The sequence below is a fragment of the Mesocricetus auratus genome, unplaced genomic scaffold (genome assembly GCF_017639785.1).
Source record: "Mesocricetus auratus isolate SY011 unplaced genomic scaffold, BCM_Maur_2.0 Super-Scaffold_100006, whole genome shotgun sequence".
Lineage (NCBI taxonomy): Eukaryota > Metazoa > Chordata > Mammalia > Rodentia > Cricetidae > Mesocricetus > Mesocricetus auratus.
The window spans coordinates 101,461,191-101,489,021 of record NW_024429190.1 but is presented as its reverse complement, the minus strand read 5'-3'; the positions used below and the strand labels follow the sequence as shown (position 1 = coordinate 101,489,021).

Sequence of the window (27,831 nt, the reverse complement as noted above, 5' to 3'; positions counted from 1 at the left end):
CCCTTACCCCTCCTCCTTCCCTCCCCTTTCCCCTCCCTCTCCTCCTCCTCCTCATTTTTTGAGACAGGGTTTCTCTATCCTAGAACTGTCTCTACAGACCAGACTGGACTTGAACTCAAGAGATTTGCCTGCCTCTGCTGCACTATCATGCCTGGCCCTTTTAATTTTTGAAATTCAACTTATTATATATAAAGGGTGTGTGTGTGTGTGTGTGTGTGTGTGTGTGTGTGTGTGTGTGTGTGTGTGATGTCAGTCTGCCACAACACACTATGGAGGTCAGAGGACAATTTTAGTGAGTCAGTTCTCTCCTCCCAACATGGGTTGCAGGGACTGAACAAGCCAGCACTTTTACCCCCAAGCATTTCGATGCTCTGACCACTGTCTTCTCCCTGGCCTGCAGCTCCGTGACTAGACAAGGCTGGTGGGTCAGGGGACTTCCCTCACCTCCCCCAGCACTGGGGTTGTAAGCAAGCACCACCACACAGCCGTGTTTCTCATCTGGGCTTGGGGATTAAATCCAGACGCCCCCATGGCTCACAGAGATCGGGGAGCCTGTCGGGACCCTGCACCAAGTCCTCTGCATGTGTGTCATGGCTGAGTAGTTTGGTGTTCTTGTGGGATTCCCAACGTTGGGAGCAGGAGTGGTCACTGATTCTTCTGCCTGCCTGTGGGGCCCTTTTCCTTCTACTGGGCTGCCTTGTCCGGCCTTGATGTGACGGTGTGTGCCTGGTCTTATTGTAGCAATGCTATGCCGTGTTTGGTTGGCGTCCCGGGGAAGCCTGCTGTTTTCCGAGGGGAGATGCAGGGGACATGGATCTGGGGGAGAAGGGAGGTGGGGGAAGGAGACTGAGGGGAGGGGAAAGTGCAGTTGGGAAGTAATATATGAGAGACAATTATTTTTTTTAATTCAGACCCCACGCTTACAGACTAAGCACTTTATCCAATGAGCTATTGCCACAGCCCACACTTCAACTTCTTAAAATTAATTTTAATTAGCAACCTAAGCCAAACACATCATTTAGAAATGAGTTTCTTCTGCCAGATTTATAAAGATTGGGCAGAGTTTCCTGGGAGTAGACCACCCCTGAGGCCACTATACACAGAATTAGGTCAAGCTTGTTGCAGAGGTGCAGGCGCAGATAATGAAGGAAGCCAGCGTGTCCCCTGACTGCCACATCCCCCAGCCACCCCATGATTCCTACCTGTTCTACTGAGTCACTCACACCCTCCGCCCTCTGCCCAGCTGTGTTTAAGCTCCTGGTGTATTTTAAGACACTTGCTCTGACACTTAGGCTTTTTTGAGTTGCTGTCTCCTTGTTTCTCATCTACCATGTTTTGTTTTGTTTTTTTAATTCTCTAAAATGAATTTTTGAGTCAAATAAAGACGAATTTTATTCAGCAATCAATAACGCGACAATGTCCCCTTTCCATTACTGACTTTAAGAAGAGCGACTTTAAGTTTTTCTACCCACCTATAGATGTGCCTTTAGAAAACAAGGTATCAGTAATGTCTTATTATTTTAAATATTCTTACAGAGCCAAGATAAAGTTCATCAGTGGAGTTTCTAATAAACTATTTAAAAATACCCGCTTGTATATATTCATAACATGTAACACTAAGAAGAATAAATTATTCATAGCCTCAAACAGCAAAGAAACAAATGTTGCTGACACAAGAGAAACTACAGCACCATAGAAATTAGTTGCACAACACCTTCTACTTTAAAAGCACCTCATGAGTAAAACTGGAAGTCCACAGATGAGTTCTGCTTAGAAGTCAAGCGAAATAACAGATGGTTTTATGAACCTATAACGATATTGTCTCTAATTGTATATGGATTCATAAATAAAATATGCACTCATCCACTCACCCTCTTAAAAAGGTTCCAGGACTCTCCAACTAGAGGCTCAGGGGAATGTGGCTGGGAAGAGCCTTAACTCTTGTCTCCCTCAAGTGTCTCAGACTATCACAGTCTGGAATGCTCTATTTTAAGACAAAAGCACTTCCTGCTATCTGTTCTAAAGTAGGTTAAGTTTATTTCCACAGATTTCAGCCTCAGCCCATCACCTGAGCCCTGCTGACAGACCGTGTGAGCTGAGATCATCAGTATCTCCGAAGACTTAAACGATTGAAAATATCTTTTTTTTTATCAGCCTTTCCAACTTTTTAAAACTCTGGGTCATAGATGACATTTAACTCCAAAATAAAATCTTTCTACAGGGAGACACGATATAGAACTGTCTCAAGGAGGAAGAGACTGCCCATCAGGATGGGGTTGCTGCAGGTGTGCAGAGCATGGCTAGCATAGAGCTGTTTGGAATTTGCATCTAGTTGCCAATACAGGAAGACATAGATAATTCACATTAAAATACAGATTTCAGCTTCTCCTCAAAACAGGATGGATGGATGGATAGATGGAAGGAAGGAAGGAAGGAAGGAAGGAAGGAAGGAAGGAAGGAAGGAAGGAAGGAAGGAAAAATCTGAAAGTCTGACAGTGTCATGCTCGCTTTCCTCCAAGACAATGACAGATTGGAGCCAACCAGCACCTTCAGGAGAGGACATGCATCTCTGCTTTTCCTATCCCTCTTTGTATGGCCATATATTCTGCCTGACCCCCTCTTTCCATGTTCGGCCTGAGGCAGTAAAATGCTGGGTCACTTCTGTCACATAAAAGACCTTAAGAATTCATTCTCCTTCGCCACCTACTTCAAGTCCATTCAACCTACTTTCTAGAACTCTCCGTTGAGCCCATCCCCTCATTCACACATCCTCTATCACCACCCTGTTGCACCAGCAGGCCTCTTGTTTAAGCTAGCCCCAACCCTCCTGAGCTACCTCCCATTTTGACACCCTCTGCTCTATTTTCAAAACATCAGCCAAACTGTGTTAAGTTACAATTATAATCACCAAAATATCTCCACCACCCACTTAGAACACCTCCAAGCTTCCCAGTGCTGCATAGATAAAAAAAAACCAAAACTCCTGTAGGAGCTCGTTCCCGCTCCCTCTCTGGAAACTCTCTCCTTCACCATCTCTGAACGGGCCTTCTTCCTGTCGTTCAAATGAATGAAGTCACTTCCTGTCTCTCAGCCATCACACAAAACTGTTCCCTTCCTGGGACTCCTTCCTCGTCGCCATTTAGATCATATCACCTGATAGCTCACCTTCATCAAGGTCAATCCCTGACTTGTGGCCATCTCCCCTTGGCTTTGCAATACAAGTCCGGGAGAGGAGGAGAAGGCCTAGAAGGACGAGGAGGAGGGGTACCCTAGTGAATAGCCCTGGGATGTCTAGCTACGCTGGCAGATAGGTCCCAGCACTGAAGGCTTAGTTTGGACAAGTGACACAGGCGATGAGAATTTTGGTGGGAGTTTCTTCCTTTTTAATACAGTTGGTTGGTTTTATTTGTCTTCACAAACCTAAAGGATGACACATATGATAAAGGTAAATAAATCTTTCTTCTTTGTGAGACATCTTCACTGTGTACCCAAGGCTGGCCTGGAACTTGCTCAGGTTGACATCAACTTTCCAGCTGTTGGGATGATAGGTATGTGCTACTGTGGGCTCTTATAAAGATAGATATTAATTGCATGGCTTGATTTTATTGTCCTCATAGCTGCCACTATCAGGACTTACAACATGGTCCACATCGTGTCCAATACCCCACATATGTCCCCAAATCACTCCCACTCCTTAAAATCTCACACTGTATTCTTCTCTCTTGGAGTCTCTCTTCCTCCCTGCCATAAACCCTGATTGTGCAGCCCAGGTTTTAGCATTCGATCTATGCCTCCAAAGGGTACCACAGGCCTGAGGACCACACCTCTATCAAATGTATACACGGAGCTGGAAAATAAAGCTCCGTGCCTATCTACCTCGGCAAACTTAAAGGCTAGAAAGGCAATGCTTCAATTCTGGATTAGACTGTTTACTCTTCCGAGTTCTTCACAAAACCCAGTGGCAAAAGGAAGGCCCTACCCACCGCCAAAACCCTCTGTCCTGGCTGACAGTTCAAAGATACTTCGGGGGCCTCACACGTATGAACCCAGCTAGCTAGCACACAAGGCTATTTCTAGCTATACCCAAGGTACAGAGGCCTCTTCTGTAAAATAACAAATGCTGTAGTTCAGGTTTTGTGGGCCATTAGGTCCTATCACGGCCATTTCAGCATGAAAGCAACTACAGATGGCTTATAACCCATGGGCAAGGCTGCATTCCAGTAAAACCTGATTTTTAAAGAGCATGACAGTAGTTAGATTTGACCCATGGGCTGTAGCCTGCTGATATCTTGTCTATTACCTTTCAAACATGTGTCCCTTGGCAACCTTAAGTGTGGGGATGGACATAATGGTAGCAGGATTTGAAACAAATCAGGGTTGGCTATATAGGCAGGTCACTGGTCTATAAGTACAAGAATTGACTCTGAAATGTCAAATCTGCAGAAACCAGCACTCGTCCCCATGGGGAAGACAGAGTCACAGGAGATCCAGTAGTCCCAGTAGCTCTTCCTGCACCGGTCTAAGGACATAGGGGCTACGCAAAACATCCTTTGAATGTCTGAGAGAATAAGACTGGTACTTCAGTATCATGGTCTGCCATCATAACATTGAAATCACTTCCGTGAACGTTATGTGGCGATTCTATAATGCTAGCCAGAGGGGAAAGATACAGTATTTTCAAAAGAGAGGTCTCAAATCAGGCCTGAAAACCAGGTCTGGCTTACATCCATGCATACATCCATCTTGCTTCCTGCCATGCCCCCAAGCAGGTACTTCCCTGGCCTTCATTTTCTTCAACTGCAAAGCTGAGGGTGACAGCTGTGCTTCTCATAGGAACTGGGGGGGGGGGGGGGAGACAGGGATGTTAAATGATGTGATACAAGAAATATACTCAGCAAAATGCCCAGCATACAGATAACATCCAATAAAAGGTAACCTGGATAACCTTAATAAGCCTAAGGCCACTAAAAACTTCAAAATTATCCCGGAATTCTCTCAGCTCATTAAGTTTAGCCCCATCTGAATAGCCTGGGTTAAACTCAGCTTGTTACTTATAGATGCTTCAGATACCACTTAATTTTTCTCCAAGTGACAAGTTAGTACCCTTTTTTTTCTCCTAGACATATAAGAAGCAACGGGCTTAGCAGTAATACCTTTTATAGTTTTACTGAAATTTTTTCATATATTATATTCCAATCACATTCCCCCTCCCAAAACTCCTTCCAGAACCTACCCACCCAACACACTTCTTCTCTCCCCCCCCGCCTCTCTCTAAGCACAAAAACAAAAATCAAAACAAATAAGCAAAAGACCCATAAGACAAAAAAATGCAAAAAAAAAAAAAGGCCACAAAACACATGGAGTTCATTTTGTGTTGGCCATCCATTCTGTACTGGCCTGCCCTGGACTGCAGTTGCTGATTCTGCTGAAGAAACCGGTCTTCTCTTTGCCAGTGGGCAGCAATTGCAAACAGCTTCCTGCTCAGGGGTCCATTATTTTTTAAAACAGGAAAACCCTGCAGTTCCAATATTGTATGTCTCTAGATATGAAATATCAACAATAAACTATTTAATCTTTAAATGCTACAAAAGTATGAATTAGGAGTGAAAAAAACTCCAACTTGCTATAGCTGAAATTGCCAAAAAAAAAAAAATATGTTGCCCAATCGTTTTTTCCAAAAGTCTCTATGAAACCAAAGCATACCTGTGCACACCTCACTACTCTCTCCTTCGGTTCTCTCATGCATGCTTTATAATTACTATTTTCCACGTGCAGATTTAGCATGATTACATGTTCAGTGCCTTGGCTCATTTTCTACAGTAAAGGATCTGAGCGAGGAGGTTGACTGTATCCCACACCACAAGATAAGTGTTCCATATACCTGCTCGGTTAGCTGCTCTTCCCACCCGTCATTTCCACTGAGTAAATTCTAAACTCTACCAAATTATTCCAAACTATTAAACTTAAAACACAAAATACCCAAAGACTTTTTCAAAGGAATATGTTCCTAAAGTATCTATCTAAATCCACAAATTCAAAACAAAATAAAAGATCAAGCAATAAAAGGTAAAAGCAATGAGATGTCAAATAAAATTAAAATAACTGCTGTGGCTCATACAATATTATAACATTATCTATGGCCTCACATAATGGGACCAATTAAACTGGTTGCACTGAAGAAATAGAGGTTTTTAAATTCAGTTTTAAAACATCTGTGCATCTCCTTTAATCTACAAACATGAAATGTCAATTGGCAAAGCTTTAGCTATAGCACACTTACCAAAGGAGAGAGCTGGGGATTATTGGGTCTTACACTAAAAAATCCCCAATCCCTCCACCAACAGATGTTCCAGAGAAAATGACAGAAATGTAGAATATAACCCATCTCCTTACCTCCGACACCAAATCATACAGAATGCTTCTTCATTAACAACAGCATTGTGTTTAAATGGATTCTTACTAGAAAGTAATATACACATAATCACATACACAAGAAAAATTTTAGCAACAAGAACTCAACAACAGGAAGTGGAGAATAGATTAAATGTGCAAATTTCAGACCAGAGCATTCATCTGTGTACTCACATGTACACACACCTGCGCACTGGTGTATGTATACTTCTATCTATGCCATCTACAAGGAATAGAACAATCTCTCGGTACCTTGGCTGATGTTCATGAAGGAATTGTACCTAAGCCTTTAAAGAAAATCCAGAGCACAATGCTAAATTGTGAAAAACTGTATTTGCCATGAATGAGAGTTCATATGGTCAGTCATTGAGTAACAGGAGACTTCTTGCTCATGAATTCTATCTAATAGGAAAAAATGAAAAGAGAGACTAAGAGACATAGATGGAATCTACTCACTGAACATTTCCACAGAACAAATCTGGAACGCAGCTCCTAGCTTGCTGGAGGCCCTCCTTGAGAAATGGGGCCACATCCCGTTCATTTGGTTTTACACTGACAACTCTTCACTGTTATATAAGGTTGTCAGCTACTTAAACCCTAGAATCAGACAAGGCCTCTTGAGAGTGGTAGATGTGTACTCTAAGCTAACTCAATGAAACAAAGTGTAGGAACAGATGGAGACAATCTAGGTTTTCAACTAGGCAGAGTCAGGCATGGGGACAGACCCATAAGCATATTTGTAAGGAATTTGTGCAAAGCTCATGAGAATTCAAGGATTGCCTTTATTTCAATAATCTGAAGACAAAGTAAGAATGTTCTTGATCACCACAACAGACACGCCTGCTGCGCTTGAGTGACTCCCTGTAGCCTAAGGGATCACTGTGAGTCCATGAGAAAGGAAAGAAGATGGATTTGGGAATCTAAAGGATGTGTTCCCACTAGGTAAAAGGTAAAGGATGCCATGCTCATTAGCATGAGTCAAAGTTTCACAGAAGTTAGATTTGTGAGAGAATTGAGTCATCACCCAGAGCACAGCAGGGTAGACCAGTTGGCTGCCAGAGAACCCGCCTACAATAATCAGCATTATAATCCAGTTACAAGCATCAATTTAGTTAATGGAGTTAAGTTTTAATGATGTTAATTTGAATTATTAATATGAAGAATACTCAATTTCTAAATTGACTTAGGCTTTCTGAAAGTATAAGACCTTTAAAAATGACCTCACCACCCTTATGTTTATATAATTAAAGTATCACTATAATAATAATTTAAGTCAATCCTGGGGTTCTATGAGAAATTTTACTCCAAAGAGAGCCCACCCAAGTTTGAGAAACCTTGGTTAAGAGATCTGGAATACACTGGATGTTAACCCATGATCTCATACTTACTATCTGTTTAACTTTGAGTAAGTTAATGAGTTTCACTAAGCTTCGTGCAGAGGAACGGCCTCAGCTGTAATGATGGCTACTTTACAAAACTAAGTGAGTAATGATTAGATCTAAGAAGGTAGAACTACTGAAAAGAATGCCGGCCAAGGCTTACTGAGTATGATCACCATCATCAGTTTCCACAAGCAGACATATTGGGATGTTATCTTCAACCCTACAGTCTATTTCTTCCTTGTAAGCAAAATGGAATTAACAATATTAGAAACCTTGCAATAGAGTCTATAAAGATTAAACTAGTCAATAAAGGTTTCAAAAGTGTATATGTGAAAATAGAATTTCAGGCAGCTGCAGCATTTGCCCAAAGTGTTCCCCATTCCTATCCCTACAGTCTCCTCTGATGAGAGAATCTTGCCTGTTCTGTTGACACTTGGCTTGGACATGTGACTTGTTTTAACTGAGACATGTGCCATATCTAAACACTCTAGGAGCTGCCCTGTGGGTAGATCACTGTGTTTCCTCTTCACTGTGAGGATAACTATCCAAGAGTGGGCCCTCCAGCCCAAGTCCTAGAGTGAAGACAGCCAGAAATAGAACCACACACCACCCACCAGAGCAAATAAGTACAGTGCTAAAACACACAAGATGTAGGTTAAAATGTGGGACAGAATTCTCTCACATTTTCCTTCTCCTTAAGTTACCAAGCAAGGCAATGCCATCCTTCAGAACAGAATATTTCATGTTAGGTCTCTAGACAGATGTGAATTGTCTGTAAATTATGTCCTTTCAGACACCAATGAATATGCCCATCCATTTTATCTGTCTCCATGTGTGTTTTCTTTATTAGTGTATCCTGAAAAATACTTACTCTTGATGCTTGGACACAAAGTGAAAGCAACTGCTTAAAATGCTCAAGGGGTTGGGGTGCATTATAGCATGCTATGATGGAGTTACACAAACATTGCAAAAGTGAATGTCATCTTAGCGTGCTATGATAGAGTTACACAAACATTGCAAAAGTGAATGTCATCTTAGCATGACATGATGGAGGAGTTACACAAACATTGCAAAAGTGAATGTCATCTTAGCATGCCATGATGGAGTTACACAAACATTGCAAAAGTGAATGTCATCTTAGCATGCCATGATGGAGTTACACAAACATTGCAAAAGTGAATGTCATCTTAGCGTGCTATGATAGAGTTACACAAACATTGCAAAAGTGAATGTCATCTTAGCATGCTATGATGGAGTTACACAAACATTGCCAAAGTGAATGTCATCTTAGCATGCTATGATGGAGTTACACAAACATTGCCAAAGTGAATGTCATCTTAGCATGCTATGATGGAGTTACACAAACATTGCAAAAGTGAATGTCATCTTAGCATGACATGATGGAGGAGTTACACAAACATTGCAAAAGTGAATGTCATCTTAGCATGCTATGATGGAGTTACACAAACATTGCCAAAGTGAATGTCATCTTAGCGTGCTATGATGGAGTTACACAAACATTGCAAAAGTGAATGTCATCTTAGCGTGCTATGATGGAGTTACACAAACATTGCAAAAGTGAATGTCATCTTAGCGTGCTATGATGGAGTTACACAAACATTGCCAAAGTGAATGTCATCTTAGCATGACATGATGGAGGAGTCACACAAACATTGCAAAAGTGAATGTCATCTTAGCATGACATGATGGAGTTACACAAACATTGCCAAAGTGAATGTCATCTTAGCGTGCTATGATAGAGTTACACAAACATTGCAAAAGTGAATGTCATCTTAGCATGACATGATGGAGGAGTTACACAAACATTGCAAAAGTGAATGTCATCTTAGCGTGCTATGATGGAGTTACACAAACATTGCAAAAGTGAATGTCATCTTAGCATGACATGATGGAGGAGTTACACAAACATTGCAAAAGTGAATGTCATCTTAGCGTGCTATGATGGAGTTACACAAACATTGCAAAAGTGAATGTCATCTTAGCTTGCTATGATGGAGTTACACAAACATTGCAAAAGTGAATGTCATCTTAGCATGACATGATGGAGGAGTCACACAAACATTGCAAAAGTGAATGTCATCTTAGCGTGCTATGATAGAGTTACACAAACATTGCAAAAGTGAATGTCATCTTAGCATGACATGATGGAGGAGTTACACAAACATTGCAAAAGTGAATGTCATCTTAGTGTGCTCTGATGGAGTTACATAAACATTGCAAAAGTGAATGTTATCTTAGCGTGCTATGATGGAGTTACACAAACATTGCAAAAGTGAATGTCATCTTAGTGTGCTATGATGGAGTTACACAAACATTGCAAAAGTGAATGTCATCTTAGCGTGCTATGATGGAGTTACACAAACATTGCAAAAGTGAATGTCATCTTAGCATGACATGATGGAGGAGTTACACAAACATTGCAAAAGTGAATGTCATCTTAGCGTGCTATGATGGAGTTACACAAACAGTGCAAAAGTGAATGTCAGCTAGGATGGCAGAACTCGGGGTTCGGATGATCAGTACATACATGAATACCTGTCTAAAGCCCAGATCCACACTGAGGCCAGTTGTGCCTGTCCCGGGCAATGCCTTCAGCATAGAAAGGTCACAGAAAGGGGCTGCAGGCACGCGCTGTGATCCCGTCTTACTACAGCTTCCAACTGCACCAAGCCGCGGTTGCACTGGGCCCTAATTCAGCCCTCACAACTCACTGAGGGCAGGGGCCGTTTCCCTTTCATCTTCCCAACCACTGCAGTGCTGTAATTAAAACCAGCTCAGTGTAGAACGGTTGAAGCATGGTCCTTGAAGCCAAGAGTAGAAGATTCAAATCCCAGTTCCTCCGTTTACTAGGTCAGGAGCTTGTGAGCAGAGGCTACAATCTCTCCTCTGCAATGAACATTTTAGAGGTCCCAAGGGACTCCCCACGGCCACCATCAGCATCTCTGCCTGAGGGATCCTTTTGAACACTGGGAAGCTAACCCTCCCCTGTAGGAGACAGAGTAGACATCCCCAAAAAATCCAACACCAAAGCCTATAGCAGAGTCGTTTATATTAGCCAAAAGGTGGAAACAACCCCAATGCCCAAAAGCATCAAATGGGGAGATCCAATGCAGCATATACACGCAGTGGAATGCCAACCAGCCTTCACAGGGAATGAATTCTCACAGGCGCTACAGCACAGGTGCCAGAGGCACTAGAAGGTATTGGAAGTTCACATCCAACTCAATCCTTTGCCTAAAGGGAGCCAATCCCACAAAAGTTAGAGAGACTCCCCAGATAGCAAGCAGAATATCCAGGACAAACACATCACCAATACGCCTTCTGACTTGTGGAGTTAGGGGGCTGCGGGTTGACTGTGCCCTTCTCTCTCTGGCCCCGACCTGCCCTCTTAGCAACAATAAAGACATATTTTTGTCTTTCTAGGTCCACAGTGCTCCGTTCTAACAAATGAACCTAGAACCATGACACTCCATCAAGGTATAGCCTTTGCCAAGTACCACCTGTTTGCCAGAATCCATGGGGAATGCTGTTACCTGAACATTGGCATATGCCAATTGGTAAGCCTAAGCAATAGATTACAACCCAGGCCTACTCTCTTAAATAAGACTGGCATGGGCTGGATATATATATCTTAGTGGTAGAGGTTGTGATTTGTATATGCAAGGCTCTGGGTTCAGTTCCCACCATAAATAAACAAATAAACCCACAAACAAACAAACGAACAAGCAACAAATAGTCTAGTGTCTATAGACAGCCTCATCCAGCTCAGGCCAGCCTTGAACTCGAAGTGCAGCTGGGGATAACCTTGAACTTTCAATCCTCCTGCCTCCCCTCCTGAATGCTGGGACGATAGGCATTTTGCTACCATTCCTGGTTTATGCAGCGCTCAGGACCAAACGCAGGTCCTTACACATGCCAACGAGCACTTCCCCAATGGAGGAACAACATCCCCGCCCCACAGAAAACACATTTCTGAACTGTGTGTTTTTCTGACCTTTCATACACAATAAGGCCTTTAACCTTTTTCTTATGTACAGTTGACCGAATCAAGTCTGAAGCATTTGACTAAACCCCTGACACACCGGGGATATCTAACGGCGTCTGCCTTTCCTCAGTTACGTTATGAAGTTCATTCTTCTGCCCTGTTTTTTTTTCCATTTTCCCCTACAAAACAGCGGCGGCATTCCTGAAACAGTCAAGGGGTTGTAAATGCTGCAGGCGACTCTCCTGAAATACAGGTGCTTTCAGGTGAGACACAATCAGCTCCCAAAGGGAGGCTCAGACACTAAGGACACGGGAGAGGCCGTCTACCAGTGTCGCCTTTGACAAGTGTAAAGCCAAAGGCAGCCAGGGTGCACAGGACGCGAGACAGTGTTCTCGCCTCTAGCTCCCAAGCGGATGCATTTCGAAGGGTAGCTAAAGCACCTCCATTCATGAGCTTCTGTCACACAGCTCTTATCATCCTAGTGGTCAGTTTGACTCTGTCCGCTTACTGCAGACACTGACCTTTGTTTTTTTAAAGCAAAATCCACATTCTAGTCTCTGCTTAGATCTCACTGAAAAGATTTTAGACCCTGACGACACTTAGAGAGGTTCTCAGAACCTGCCAGTGGTGTGGGATTACACCGCAGGTCTTTGGTCAGGAGCGATCTCACCTGAAAGAAAAAAGATTACCTTTGAACATTAGCAAGGCTACATAATAAAGTGTGCTTAGTAAATGAAGTTCCAGCAGGCATTGCTAGGATTTCTAAGGCCATATCTAACCTTCCCACAGTGCCCCGGGGTTATCCTGCCATCCTTTCTCCCAGTTTCAGGCTCCTTGAACCAAACCAAGCCCTGAGTTACTCTCGCAAGTACAAGGTCTGGGTTTCAGTCCCTAGGGCGGGAAGAAACCCATTCAGAGTCTCCATGTCAATCCTCTACCCGAGATCCTTGAGAGGAAGCTCCGACTAGCTTCTTCAGGGCTCACAGGGTGCTAGTGACCGATCACCCTCTCAAGCCTCTCTCACCACACCGCACACTCAGCCAAAAACACCGGCGGCTACACAGGCCCGCCCATATCCACCCCATCTCCTACCACACCGCACACTCAGCCAAAAACACCGGCGGCTACACAGGCCCACCCATATCCACCCCATCTCCTACCACACCGCACACTCAACCTAAAACACCGGCTACACAGGCCCACCCATATCCACCCCATCTCCTACCACACCGCACACTCAGCCAAAAACACCGGCTACACAGGCCCACCCATATCCACCCCATCTCCTACCACACCGCACACTCAGCCAAAAACACCGGCTACACAGGCCCGCCCATATCCACCCCATCTCCTACCACACCGCACACTCAGCCTAAAACACCAGCTACACAGGCCCGCCCATATCCATTCCGCCAAGCCCCATATCTCCCATTTTCTCATCTTTGGGCCCATACCACTCATCTGATATCTGTGCCACCAAATCTCTCTCCGCTCCAGCTGTCCCACTTGCCCTCCGTGACACCTTAAGTGTCACCTTCTTCAGGACCCCTTCCTTCATCCTTCCCCATGGACGTCTGAAGCTCTCTGTAGTGGGCTAGCTGCTTCCCGGAAGAGCTGCTGATGACTGCTCCCCCCTCTCTGCTACCACTAGGCACTCCTAACGCTCAGGCCCCCAAAATTACCTGCTCTGGTTACAGTTCTCCTGCCAGGCAAGTACATAGGCACACAGTGACTCTATAATATAATGGTGTAGCTCCCTGTTGATAAAAATCTATCATAAGAGCACATAAGCTATTTTAGCTACCGAGGTTGTCACTGCAGACAAATGAGTTATTTAGTTAAAAGTCTGCATTCATGAACAAATGTGTGCATATGAATATGCGCGTGTACACACACACATGCGTGCGTGTGTGTGTGTATCTTACATGATGCACATGAAATAAGTTGGCCTAGGTGATGAGAGACAGGGGTCCCCAATAAGGAGATTAATGACAAACACACAAAGGGGACCCAGATCTCCGGACCTCAGGCCGGTGTAACATTTCTGTAGCTAAAAGAATATGCTCTGAAGTTATTCTAAGCAACCGTTCATGTTGTGAATTCAAGGTGGGTCATCAGTATATTTGAAGCCTGTATATAAAAATAACAGTTCTTTTTCATCCTTAACAAAAATGGCGAAGAATTTCCCTCGTGTGTCAGTCCCTACTAACTGCTCCATGTCCCCAAGAATGAAGAGGAGACACCAAAACCCTGCTGGCTTTATGTCCGCCCAGCATCAAACAGGACTTGTCCTCACAGAGCCCACAAGGATGTGAAGCCATCCTCCCATTCACCTCCCAACCTCCTGCTGCCCTAGGGAGAGGCTGGGGAACACACGGATGGATGTGCCAGGTTAAGGGAGAGAGGGGGAGAAAGCACACATCATCAGGAAAGGTCAGAAGCCGTCTCCTAAGACCAGATGTGAGAAAGAGTCAACAGCTCTGCTCCAGGCGGATACTGCCCCTTGCTCCTCAAGCTGATGGCGGGTACCAGGAAGCAGCCAGCAGGAGGGCAACATGGCAAGCTGCCCTCAGTCAGGCAGAGAACACCGTCATGACAGGAGTGTGATGTCTGCCAGTTCCACCAGGAAAATAACCAGGGGTCACAGGTCCAGCCAGCCCAACCTCACGTCTTACAGGGCTGCCCAACTCTGCGCCTCCAAAGAACAGGTTTCCACCCTGGGAGCAGTTCCAAGACCCCTAACCTCCAGTCACCGCAGTGCATAGAGGATAGACTTCCACCCTGACCACACCCACAGCATAACAGGAAACCCCGCTGCCTAAGAACTAGTAGCTGTAGAGTACAGCAAGGGTTAGTCTCTTATGAAACTCTGCTCTTTCTAACTATAATTAGTCATGCCATTTTAGCAGAAACGTCTCTCATAGTTTGCATAAGGATCTGAGCGTGTCCTTATAGAACAGGCAAACTGCTGAATTCCCATTCAAGCTCTTGTCTTCCGTCCCACTAAGAAGTTACCTTGCATTACCAGTCTGCTCCTCGGGCGTTTGAGGGAATGCACTTTGCTGCCTGCCGTTCATTCATGCTCAGAACTGTGCAGGAGTGGAAGGCAGGAAGAGGGATAGTGTTAGCAACACACACACACACACACACACACACACACACACACGCACAAACGTTCAGTGAGGTCTGGGGAGACGGCTCACCCCCTCAAGTGCTTGCCACATAAGAGACAGAGCTGGCATCCCCAGAAACCCACATAAATGGCAGGTAGACACGGCTGCCTACTAGTGATTCTGGCCTCGGAAGTCAGAGACACACCATTTCAGGGAGCTCTGTGTTTAACGGAGAAACCCTGCTTCAGGGAATAAGTTGGAAGAACAATGAGGGATCATTTCCAGCACCAGCCTCTGGCTTCCATGTGCATACACACACGTGTGCACCCACACCAGCATGGGCCTGCATACATGCAGAAACAGGTGGCAGGCGCGAGCAAATTTGTTCACCCTCAAGCACACCCCAGAGACGGCTTTTTAACCAACGTTCATGCAGTGGGGCTGTAATCTCATCAAGGACTTCCAGGAAACGAGTGATCAGTTCTTTCCTGAAAGGGCTGGCTGCCTTCCTCTCTCCCGTCCTCCCCTCTTTTTTAATCTTGCTGAGTGCCCGTGAGGTGCCAGCAAGCAGAGGTCTCCTGGGGTCAAACCAAGATGAATTCTCCCTGGCAAAGGCAATACGAAGTCCAAGAGCAGAGGAGCAGAACTCGGAAGCAACAGATGTGAAAGAGGCAGGGGGAGAAGGGGTACTCAAGACACTGCGGCCACGGTCCTGGGAATCGAGGAACGCTGAGGGAATTCACCTGGGGAAGAAACCGAACCAGGCCAGAAGAAGGGAGCCAACTGCATCTCAGCAAATCCAGTGAGGTAGCAGTGTTGGGCTTCCCCAGCTGGGGCAGAGTGAGCAGAAACCACACCATAGCCTCAGCCCTGCGACAATCCAGCCCTGCGACAATCCAGCCCTGCCTGCTGTGGCACCTAGTAACTGCTTCTTTTGCAGCTACAGGGACAGCCACTGCCCCTGTTGTACCCAGTAATAATTAGGCAGCCTCGAGGGCCAGGCGGATGTGGGTCTAAACCTGGCTGCCTGAACTCTGTCCCTTCAACTCACCTACTAAAAAGGTAATGAAGACCTACTGTGTGGAAACCTTTTCCTAGACCCTGAGGGACACAGCCAAAAGGTAAATATTTCTTCCTTCATGGAGCTTAACAAACTCTTTGAGTCTCAGTTGCCTTGTCTATAAAATGGGAATAACGCACCTAACCTTATGGCAGCATAAAATGAGCGACAGAAAGCACTTAGCACAGCTTAATGCTCAAAAAGCCATGCCTTTCACCGAACGGAAGAAACTTAGGCCCGGACGCACAATAGGAGGAACCACCCGAGGCTCACCGCTGAGCACCAGTGCCAACCACACGGAAGATGTCCCACAGTTAATCCACAAGTGAATAAATACCTACTTAGTGAAGAGCAGCCATGGCCTGGTGACTGATAACCATGATTTGCTCCAAGTCACAGAGGTTCCACTGCTTAGACAGGTAACAGGGTACCAGCAGCTCTCTCCCAAAGACACGTGAAAAGCCACCCACAAGCATGCTTTTGTAAACGCACACCAAAAACTGTCACTGAGGGTGGATATTCCAGTTCAAATGATTTGTTTGTGCAGAGACGTACATGGACAGCTAATGTGACCACCTGCCCATCACGTTCCTAAGCACGAAGTGGGGACAGGCTGGCCAGACATCAGGCTAACCCAGAAGACGACCCGAAGTGAAAGCCCAGCAGAAGAGCTGAGCGGTGATAATTATTATAGGGATGTGCTAAGGGCGCTGCATAAATAAATAACCATAAAATCCCCAACGGCTCCAACAGCCAGGGTTTGCGTCTCTTTACAGTACACACCTGGAGCCTTTGTGCTTTCAGTGATTGGGGTCCCAGGCTCTAGGAAGCCCTGTGCTTCTGTGATATCACACCATGGAGGGTAGCTCTGGATGAACAATGTCCCGCCACACAAGTGACACAAGCGACCTCTAATGCACTCCTGGAAGAAGAGACTAGGTGGCCGTGGGGACAGTTAGAGACTACACTAGAGATAACAAGGCACGAGAAGCTTTCTGCTATACATGTGTTCATTAAAGAGCACATAAGTGAAACACCTGGGCGGCTATAAAAGTGTGCGGCTGTCATTTTATATAAGTGATCTCACTGCAAAGACACCTCGGGCAACACAGAACGGAGCTCTTGAGTCTTTAGAGGAATTCTTCTTTTTCCTATAAACTCCTTAGTAGAATCCGGCTAAATTTTATGTAAGAGGGAAGAAGCCTATGCAACTGAAAAACATTAGCACCTCTAGCATAAAGCAAATTCTTGTACAGATTTAAAAAGGAGAGGAGAGACCTGGAAAGTCAAAGCAGCCCCTCCCATGAAAGCTCTAGAAGGTCTAACAGGTGACACCAAGAAAAACGACCATTGGCAGGCTCTAGAGCACTGGTACAGCACCCTCTGGCTGTGTTCTTTAACACAATGAAGGCAGGCAGGACAAGACCGAAATCACAGCAGACAAGGTCACCAAGGGCCCCATAAATGGCTCCGACACTGAGCAGAAACCTCCACCCTACAACTCTGAATAATGATTCATACCCCATTAGTAATCCCCACATTACTCACTCCCGGCTTCCTGGCTAATGTGAGGCCATCAGTAGATGCTAATACTAACCTTCAGGAAGCTTTTGCTTTGTTCCCAGAAGATTGCAGGTTAACAGAAAACCATGGCTTACAGTCGCCCAATCACATTCTTATCTCACATTCCCGAGGTCTGCTCCATGCCCAGCTCCCCCTCGGCCTCCATTCACACTGACACTGAATGTCAGGGACCCAATCCTTGACTCCCAGCCTCATCTTCAATCTGGGACTGAGCTGCCCACTCCATCTCAGATGAACCCACTTTTCCAATATTCTTCCTATGGTCCTTGACCCTGTCCAGCCGAAGTCAGGATGATAAGCTTAAAAGTCAACGATACTGTTTTGAATTCCAGTCCCTCTACTTACTAGTTCTGTGACCTTGAGCAAAAGTTCCTTAATGTCTCAGAGCTTTAATGATGCCATCTGCAAAACGAGTATGATAGTGTCTGCATTGAGGGACTCCTAAGAAAACACACATCAAAGAGGGCTATATGTTTGGCTGCAGTGATATGTAACAGGCTTTCTTTGGGGAAAACCACCAGCTCCCAAATCATGACACAGAGACTTGTTATTAGTTATGAATGCTTGACTTTATATTATGCTCTTATAACTTAAATTTTAACCGGTTTCTCTTCATCTACGTTTTGCCTCAGGGTTTTTTTACCTTTCTTTCATTCTGTACCTCCTACTTCGCTGCTTCCTCTCTGTCTAGATGGCTGGCTGACTGGCCTGGAGCGTCTTCCTTTTTTCTCCTTCATTCTTTCCTCCCTTCTCGTTCTCTTCTCTCTCCTACTTATTCTCTCTGCCCAGCAGTCCTGCCTATCCCTCTACTGCCTAGCTATTGGCCATTCAGACTTGTATTATACCAATCAGGTGCCTTAAGCAGGCAAAGTGGAAACAGTAACACATAATTAAGCAAATGCAGCATAAATAAATGTAGCACATCTTTACATGGTTAAAGTAATAGTCCACAACAATGACGAAGTGGAAACAGTAACACATCTTTCATAATTAAACAAATGCAGCATAAATAACTGTAAGACATCTTTACATGGTTAAAGTAATAGTCCACAACAATGACGTCTTACGTGTAGAAGGCAGGTGTGGCAGTGCTAAACGCTTGGGAGACAGAGGCAGCTTATCAAGAATCCAAGGCCATCCAGGACAACATGAGACCCTGTCTCAAAACAAAACATAGAAGTGAAAGACAGAGTAGGGTGGGCTGGTACTACAAAGGAAAAGGTCCATCGGAGCTAAGATCCTTCCAGGATCCTGCTCTGTTATTGTTGCATTTTATTTTGTTTTGCTTTGCTGAACTACAACTTAAACACAGGATGAACACATCACAGCTTTGCTATGTTGAAGACACGGTCTATCCTCACTGTTACAGTTGGAGCTGCCTATCCAGGTATTATGCCTGTGTTCCCAGCAGCAGAACAATGTGTCAAAAGCTGTTGGAGTGTACCAGCCAAGCATGCCAGCCAAGCGTGCCCTTTTTTTAAGCTTTCTGGAAAACCCCCACCCAACAATTTCTACTTACATTATTATTAGACTTCCGTCTCATGTCTTCGCTATACTGCAAGGGAGTCTAGGAGGCTAAATGTCAATATTGGGTTACTTTAGTTAAATAAGTAGGGGTGGGGTGAAAAGTGGGCAGGGAACCAACCTGGTCCACTGTAATATTAAATTAGATGTTTTATGGAAAGTCCTATGCACTGGGCCTAGCACACAGTTACTTGGTAAGAGTTGCACTACAGCCAGATGTGCTGACACGCACCTCTAATCCCAGCGCTTAGAAAGCTGAAGGAGGGGGGTTGCCAAGTTCCAGGCCAGCCTGAGCTAAACAGTAAGGCTGTATCATGAAAAAGGAGAGGTTAGGCTATAAAAACTCCTGCTAATACAGCTGTTGCTGCTGTTTGTCTTACTTGCTTTCTGGCCAAATGGAATAACTTGGTTACATCTACAAGTGCCCCTCACATTCCTACAAAATTGCTTAGTTACATTTCTTTCTGTTTCTGTGATAAAAACATCGTGAGCAAGGCAACTTACAAAATAAAGCATCTAGTTTGGAGGCTCACGGTTCTAGAGGGCTAGGGTTCATGACCACCATGGTGGGAGCATGGCAGCAGGCAGGCAGGCACGGTGCTAGAGAGGCAGCAAGGAGGCTACACCCTGACCCTCGCTACACCCTGACCCTCGCTACACCCTGACCCGCGCTACACCCTGACACGCTACATCCTGATCCACAGGTTTCAGGCATAAAGAGAACCAACTGGGAATGGTGTGGCCTTTTGAAACCTCAGCATGCCCCCCCTCAGAGACACATCTCCTCCAACAAGGCCACACCTCCTGATCCTCCCCAAAACAGTTTCACCACCTGTAGCCCAAGCATTCAAATATTCGGGACTATGGCAGGGGTGGGGGAGGGAGGGATTCTCATTCAAACCACCACAAGTATCTACTGCTCTAGCTGCAGCTCCAACTCCCGGCCTGAAAATCTAAGAAAACGGCATTTCATCCAAGAATTCTTTCCCTACCGCTGCATTAACGACTGTGTCAGAATGCAGAAACAAAAACAGTGCCCTAATAATTAAAGTTACACGTGTGTATACACACCTGCTATGGCCATCAGCCTCCTAGGTCAAATATGGTACATTCCAAAACACAAAGGTTAAACATCATATGTGCATGAGTGAAGTGTGTGTGTGAGTGTGTGAGTGTGTGTGTGAGAGTGTGTGTGTGTGTGTGTGTGATAAAGCACAGGGACGAGCATAGGGAGATAAAGATCCCACTCTCCAAGCATGAAGAGAGGGGCTGAGGAGACGGTTCAGTGGGTTAGAGCACATAAGCAGAAGGCAGATTTTGGGTCCCCAGCACCTATGTAAAAGCTGAGAATGGCCATGTACCTTTAACTCCAGCATACGCTGTGGAGTGAGTAAAGAGAGGACTCTCAAGAGAATAATAGTGTAGGATGCCCTACACTCTCCTCTGACCTCTACATAAGCACACATGGGCACACATTCAAATACCACACACACACACATACACACACACACACACACACACACACGGAGACAGACACACACATACATACACACACACACAGAAACAGACAGACACATACATACACACACACACAGACACACACACACACACACACACACACGAAGACAGACACACACACGGAGACAGACACAGAGACACATACCACACACCACACACACACACACACACACACAGAGACAGACACACACATACATACACACACACAGACACACACACAGAAACAGATAGACAGACACACATACATACACACACACATATAAACACACACACACCAAAAGAATGAAAAGAAAAAATACACAAATAAGTAATAATTGCTGCCAAGTGTGGTGGTCCATACCTTTAATCCCAGCACTTGGGAGGTAAAATCAGGCAGATCTCTGTGAGTCGGAGCTCAGCCGAATGTACAAAGTGAGTTCCAGGACAGCCAGAACTACACAGTGAAACCCTGACTCAAAATCATAAAAGGGAGGGAGGGAGGGGTAATAACTGTAAAATTCTCCATACTTTGAGCCAACATGGGAGCATAGACCATAGTTCATTGAGCTTCCTTCCCTTACTGGCGGCAGTCTACCACCGTGGATGGACTTCGCCGTAAGACTTCCTCTATTAAAGGAAGGGTGTCAGTGCAGGAATCATTTGCGCATGTGCTTTGCCTAGATGCTGGACCACATCTGCCATAACAAGAGCAAATCACAGGTAGCTGCTACCCTGTGGCCTAGGCCCCAGATCATGCATGGACCATACAAAAACTCAACCTACAGCTTACAGTCAAGATGCTCCCAGAAGCTGAGCCTGCATTAGCTTGGGCTCCACCATGAAAATAAATACCTGTTGCTATAGAACAGGAAAGTCTGCTATGCTGCCAGAGTTGGGTGACATAACATTATCATTTGGTATATGCTGGCATTTCTTACCTGTTCATTTACTTTTGTCCCTTTTCTTCACCTAAACTAGAACAGACTGGAGACTCCTTGGCTCCAACCAGTGGTTGCTATCTTAGAACCAACTGTTACAAACTTGCAAGACCCACGTTATTAGTATTGGTGCCTTCCTGCTTTCTGTTTGTCCCGCTATCCTACCAAGTAGGGAAACTTGAAATAAACTCTCAAGGAACTGTATACATATCGCTAAAACTGAACTAGTGGCTGACAAGAGCTACCCCATGTTATGGGCAGTGTTAACAGGTTGGCTGCTTGTAAAAAGCAGGTATTCTGGTAAAACAAAGACTGTGAAAAATCAACCTGACCAGAGTCATAGCCTATCCGCTGAGGCGAATTTGGGGTAGCACTAGCCTTATTCACCATTCACAATACCTGTTCGGGTAAACCCCACTACTAAGATTCACCAGGGATGACACTCATGGAACTTAAGTTTTTTACAACATAATGAGAGAGAGAGAGAGGGAGAGAGAGAGAGAGAGAGAGAGAGAGAGAGAGAGAGAGAGAGAGAGAGAGAGAGAGAGAGAGATTATTTGAGAGGACTAATTTAAAATGTAAATATATTTAACCACTAATGAACAGATATTTTCTTGCCAATGAAAGAAAGCTGAAAATCTAATCCCTTAGGATGCAGGAAACCAAGTGTCTGATATTAAAAGCATTTACTCAACCAAAACTCACTTAAACTGGAAATTTGAGGAGTCAAGAGAAGTAAAAGAGCATGAATTTTGTTTTGTTTAGAACTAATAGGTCAAAAATGCTCTATTAGAAACATGCAATACACAGTTGTTAAATTCGCCTACTGGTGAAAGTAAGAGCCTTCAGTGAGCAGACAGGCAGACGGCATTAAGACCATTAACAGTGGGCTCTCCACAGGGTGGGCAGACTCTCCGTACGCTGGGGAGTCCCTGCTTCACTCTGGACTCGTGCAGACCACGAAATCAAAAAATCTAAATTCAAGGCCATGGCAAGGTCACATAGGCCCTGGGTCAAAAAAAAGTACTTAACCAGCCCAGTATGGAGTGGCAAATATGCCCAACTCCTTTCAGCCTCCACAATTATAATTTAGGAGAACTAGCGGCACCCACCTCCCGTGGGGTCTGCTAAGTGTAGAGTGAGATACGGTGTGTGTGTGTGTGTGTGTGTGTGTGTGTGTGTGTGTGTGTGTGTACGTGTGCGAGTACAGCAGCAGCAGCGAGAGCACAGATCCTCTTGACCCGCCAGGCGCCTATTGTCCTAACCAGTGCGTCCCAGTCCACAGCTCACTCATATAAAGCTAAACCCACAGCGCGGTGTTCACGCCCAGGTCCCACTCCCATAAGGGGACATCTCTCTGGGTGAGAAATCCACGCTTTCTAATGAGTTTTGGGAGAAGGTGCTGAAAGTCAGGCGCTTCTCTGATACAGATTCAGAAGACCTGTCCCTTCATCCCTGATTAATCCATCCGAGTCTTTCAAGCCAAACCTTCCTCTACCCCACCCCCCAAAAAAATGTCAAAGGCTTTTCCCAGAGTTCAGAAGCAAACCAACCAGACGGCTCGCATGAGAGGGTCAAGTCCTTTACCTCGCCACCACCTCCATCCTAACCGACACCCCGCAAAGGAGGAGAACCAGGCAGCCCTGGCTGCTAACACCAACTCAACATGAGTTGAGTTAGACCGTCAAATCTACAGAGAATCCTTTCCACTGGCGTGCACACTGGTAAAGCACATCTCCCTGCTTCAAAATCCCCTCATGAGCCCACCAACTCTGACGGAAGGGCCAAACTGCACGCCCAGAAACAGTGAGTTCACAAGGACAGGGACAGGGTGAGCATAGGAGACAGTGCCACACCCTTCTCCCGGATAGCTCAACAGGAAAATGCATCTCTTATAAAGAGGACTGCGGTTCTGGGGGGAAAGGCAGGTTCCTCCAACCATTCCATCCACCCCAGCATCCCATGTCCGCCTCCTTCTGTACACAGACGCTTCTCATGGTTAAGCCAGCGACCCCAGCCTCCCCAGTTACACGACTACAGGGAAGACAGGAGCCCACAGGTTGGACATACTTGCTTCTGAGCCCATTCCCGAGGAGTTTGCTTCCCGCGACTCTGCTTCCCGCAGCTGGGGCTCCTACCTGGTGGAAACCAATGGTTAAGGAAAACCACTGATTTAAAGAGCCAACCAGGAAACTAACCATGACAAGTGGGAGCAGCCCTCCTCTCACGAGCATTGATTGGCTCTTGGGATTCCACCGGTCCCGTTCTACCCACATAAGTGGCAGGTGTGGCTGTCAGTCACGGAGAGAGCTTACAATTCACTGCTCCTGGAGTAAATGGTCTTTCATCCAGCAAAGGCAGGTAGCCGCCTAAAATCGATCTTCTCCTAACGGAGCGGACCCTCCCTCTGGCGACGAGGAAAAAGACCCCTAACTACAAAATAAATTATGTAGGGCCGAACAGAGGAGAGTTTACGGATACTATTTTATTATCACACAGCAAAGGAGCTCTTATTCCTCACTGTCCTAAAAAATGATCTTAAATTTTTTAAAAGGCTCGAATAGTAATAATAATCATTTTTTAAAAGGCACCTCACTGTATAATTAGGGGATGAGGGGAGAGAGAGCAGGAATGCTCTTTAATTTCACATCGTATTCTTTTTTTCTCTCTCTCTCATACACCACCTCCTACCCCTCCCCAGTAAATCATCTTCATTTTCCCAGGCATGGATTTTGCAATGTTTAACCTGCGTCCCACCGTTCTCCCGGGAGTCCACCCAGACAGCCAGGCTTACAACACCGCCCGGGGGCTGGGGTTTCTCTGCTCTCCACTTTATATTCGGCTTGGGGTTCCGCGAGACCCCCCGCCCTTCCGAGCATCCCACCCCTCCCGGCTGCCAGGCGTGGGGAGGGTGGGGTGGGGTGGGGGTCTGCAGGAAAGAAAGGCGAGGACGGCGAGGGTGGCTCCGAGAGAGGGACCGCGGGGAGGTGGCCCCGGGCCGCCCGGGGCGAGCGCCGGGGGAGCCGTGCACTTGTTCCAATCCGGGGGTTTAGAGAGCGAGGCAAATCCGCCCTTAGGCCGCCCCATCCCTGCCCCCGCCCGGGAGAGCCCCGAGGAGGCGGCGGCGGCGGCGGCGTCTCCCCCTCCGCGTCTCCCCCGATAAACGCATTGCAGCTGCCCGCGCGCGGGCGGCGGGGACCCGCATGGAGGGAGCCGGGCCCCCCGGCGTCGGCGGCTCACCTTAGGGATGCTCGCCCCGGCGCGGTCCCACATAGATGTGCACAGCTTCGCGTGGCCGCGGCCCCGGGCGGCCGGGAGGAGCCGGAGCGACCAGGAGGAGCGCGAGACGGCGCGGCCAGCGCGGGGAGGGCGGCCAGCGCGCCGAGCGCCGAGCGCCGGGGCCGGGGCCGGGCGGGGCCGAGGGGGGCGGCTCCCGCCGCAGTCCCGACACGCGCGCTCACGGCGGCTCGCCCGCCCGCTCGCCGGCTCGCCCAGGCCCTGACTCACATTCCCAGCATTCCCGAGGAGCCTAGAAGGGGCCGCGGCTGGGGCCTGGGCACCTCCGCGGGGGGCAGCAGAGAGTCGAGCGCGTGCCCGCTCCGCAGCGCCTCCTGGCAGCCTCTGGCCCGAAGCACCTGACACCCCCACCCACCCCACCCACCCCTCACCCTCCCGCGGGTTGTCACCCCCACCCCCAGAAGCCCCTCCAAAAGCTGCCGTGCACTTCTGGGTGACAAGGACAGCGCTTGCCTTTTCACTTGACCTACAGAACTGTGTTGGGGATCCCTGTCCCCCGGCATCGCCCCCATCCATCGCTTCGTGGGGTCCTCAGAAGGGTGGCGGCCACAAGATGCCCACTTTACTGCCACTTCCTCGTTCCCCAAGGAAAGGCCTGACAGAAAGGGGGAGAAGGCTCTGTTCATCCTATGCGTTGGGGGTCTTCTCTGATTGCCACTTAGAGTATACAGATGCCCCCCCCCCCCCGAGGTCACACAGCCTTTCAGAGAGAGTGCGTGAGGTGGACAAGGTTTTTCCCCTGGGCAAAAGCGTCTACTCAATAAGTCTTGGACCCCTGCTGCTGCCCACATCGCGTTTGGGAAACTTAAACGTCAGAGGCATCTCCAAATGTGGTCCCTCTTAGTGAGTAGTCCATTCCAGAACAGCAGTGATTTCCTTTTTACATCCTGAAGAGTCTGCTTCCAGCAACTTCAGTGACCAGATAGGAATGCCTCCTGCTGGGAAGCTCGCACACATACAGCGGATCCGGATCCAGCGGTGCGGTGACCAGAGGGGTGGAACAGTATTAGCTGTGACTAGGGACGACCCTTCCTCCCACCTCGGAAGGGAGAAATCCCTGTGCTAACTACTCAGAGACCGGAGGATGTCTTCCTACAGTGGCCTGAATGCCCCTCCCTTTTATAGCTATGCCGTTTAAGGTTTTTTTGTTGTTGTGTTTTTTCATAGCCTCTGAGTCCCATACTCTTCCCATCCCCAACAAATGGTGCTCTTTCTCCCAACCCGGATACCCGAAGAACAAAACCAAACTGCAAGCTGTGTTCTGTGTCCACATAGGTCTTTGGCAGCCTGGCGTGTTACACACGAGAGCTCTCTGAGATTCTTGAGATACCTCATATTGGGTATTTTTTGAAATGTGACTGTCCTGGTTTGCTTCTCTGTTGCTGTGATCAAACAACGATCAAAACCAACTTGGGAGAGAAAGGGGGTTTATTTGGCCGACAATTCCACAGCACAGTCCATCCTGCAGCACAGCCAAGGCAGGAGCACACGGCAGGAAGTGAAACAGAGGCTGGTGGAGGGTCGCCGCTCACTGGCTTGCTCCCCGGACCCCTGGCTCCCTTTGCACTGTCTTACTCAACCCAGCCAGAACCAGAAAGCCCAGGGAAGACACGGCCCACAGTGGGCTTGGCCCACCCACATCAATCGTCAACGCCCACGGGCCAATCTGATGGAGGCAGTTCCTCAGCTGGGGGTTCCCTCTTCCCAGGTGCCTCTAGTTCATGTCAATTTGAAAGCACTAACCTGTACAGTGACAACGCACTTTAAATACGTGCACACACACACACATATGTATATACGTGAATATGCCAGTACTTATTTCTGATACTCATAAAAACTGTAAACTGTTAATTATTTTTTTGAGAAAAACCAGGTGATATGGCCAAGGTGGCACTATTACGGGTTTTTTTTTAATGCAGTGTTCAGCATTCACTATTTATTTATCTATTTATTTATTTATTTTGCTCCGCTTGCATGTCTGCAGGCAGGCCAGAAGGGGGCACCAGACAGATTTCATTATAGATGGCTGTGAGCCACAATGTGGTTGCTGGGAATTGAACTCGGGACCTTTGGAAGAAGCAGGCAGTGCCCTTAACTGCTGAGCCATCTCTTCAGGCCAACATCCACTATTGATGGCATTCATTCTCTTTTCCTTAGAACTGTGGGTTCTAAATAGGAGTCCTTGGATATTCAAGATAATGCATTATATATCCAAGAAGATTACACACACACACACACACACACACACACACACACACACGCACACTCAGTTTTCAACAACTTTCTTTCAAAATAGGTCCTTGACTCAGAAAAAAAAAACAGATGAAAGAATAGTAATTTTACATCAATACAAAGGACTGGTGATTTAGGTTCTTACACATGTCATCTTCACCTTCTATGCGACTTAGTTTCCCTAGCTTTTAAAAGCTACATTAAAAGAACTTCAAGGTCTCACACAGCTAAGATTCTCTAGCTTAATGTAAGATATGTGTGTGCATATGTGCACGCATGCGTGTGTGTGTGTGTGTGTGTGTGTGTGTGTGTGTGTACACACACATACACAGACATACCACCACACACACAAAATGCTAACAAGAAGCCATTCCCAGGTTTCTACCCAACTGGATGGAAAATTACAGTACAATCTTGTCGATACAAAAGACACAGCACTCACCTCAAAGAGAATGAACAAGTCTATTCTGAGGCCAAAGTGAGTGGCCACGGCCCAGAAACATAAATTTAGGTTATCCCAAACTCCATGTTCCAATTCAGCAATGCTTTGGTGAAGTTTTTTTTAATGAACAAAGAAGTCCTAAGTCAAGACACTTTAAAAAGCATTAGAGGAAACCTTGGACAGGCATGCCATAGCCAAACAGGGGAATCTCTGCTGTAGGTCTGAATGTTATTTGATGGCACAATTAGCTGTTGAGTGTGTGGAAGCTAAGCATCTGCACATTCCAAAAGGATTTACCCGAATAGTCGCGGGATGTCTGGGTATATGCAGAGGTGAGCTTACGTA

General features: G+C 46.5%; 1 protein-coding gene across 15 annotated transcripts in view; it reads right to left on the bottom strand.

The window, feature by feature from the left end:
* The window catches only part of Erc2 (ELKS/RAB6-interacting/CAST family member 2), an 880,091-nt gene extending 855,190 nt beyond the window's left edge, over positions 1–24,901 (bottom strand). For 13 of the 15 annotated variants that reach the window (XR_002384370.2, XM_021231590.2, XM_013118849.3 and 10 more), the window contains exon 1: positions 24,756–24,901. The gene's annotated coding sequence lies outside the window, so the exon portion shown is untranslated. Of the gene's footprint in view, positions 1–1,871; positions 1,943–23,585; positions 23,706–24,755 lie in introns of those variants that run through there. The other 2 variants (XM_021231591.2, XM_040747788.1) reach the window with 2 other exon arrangements.
* Positions 24,902–27,831: the final 2,930 nt, after the last annotated feature.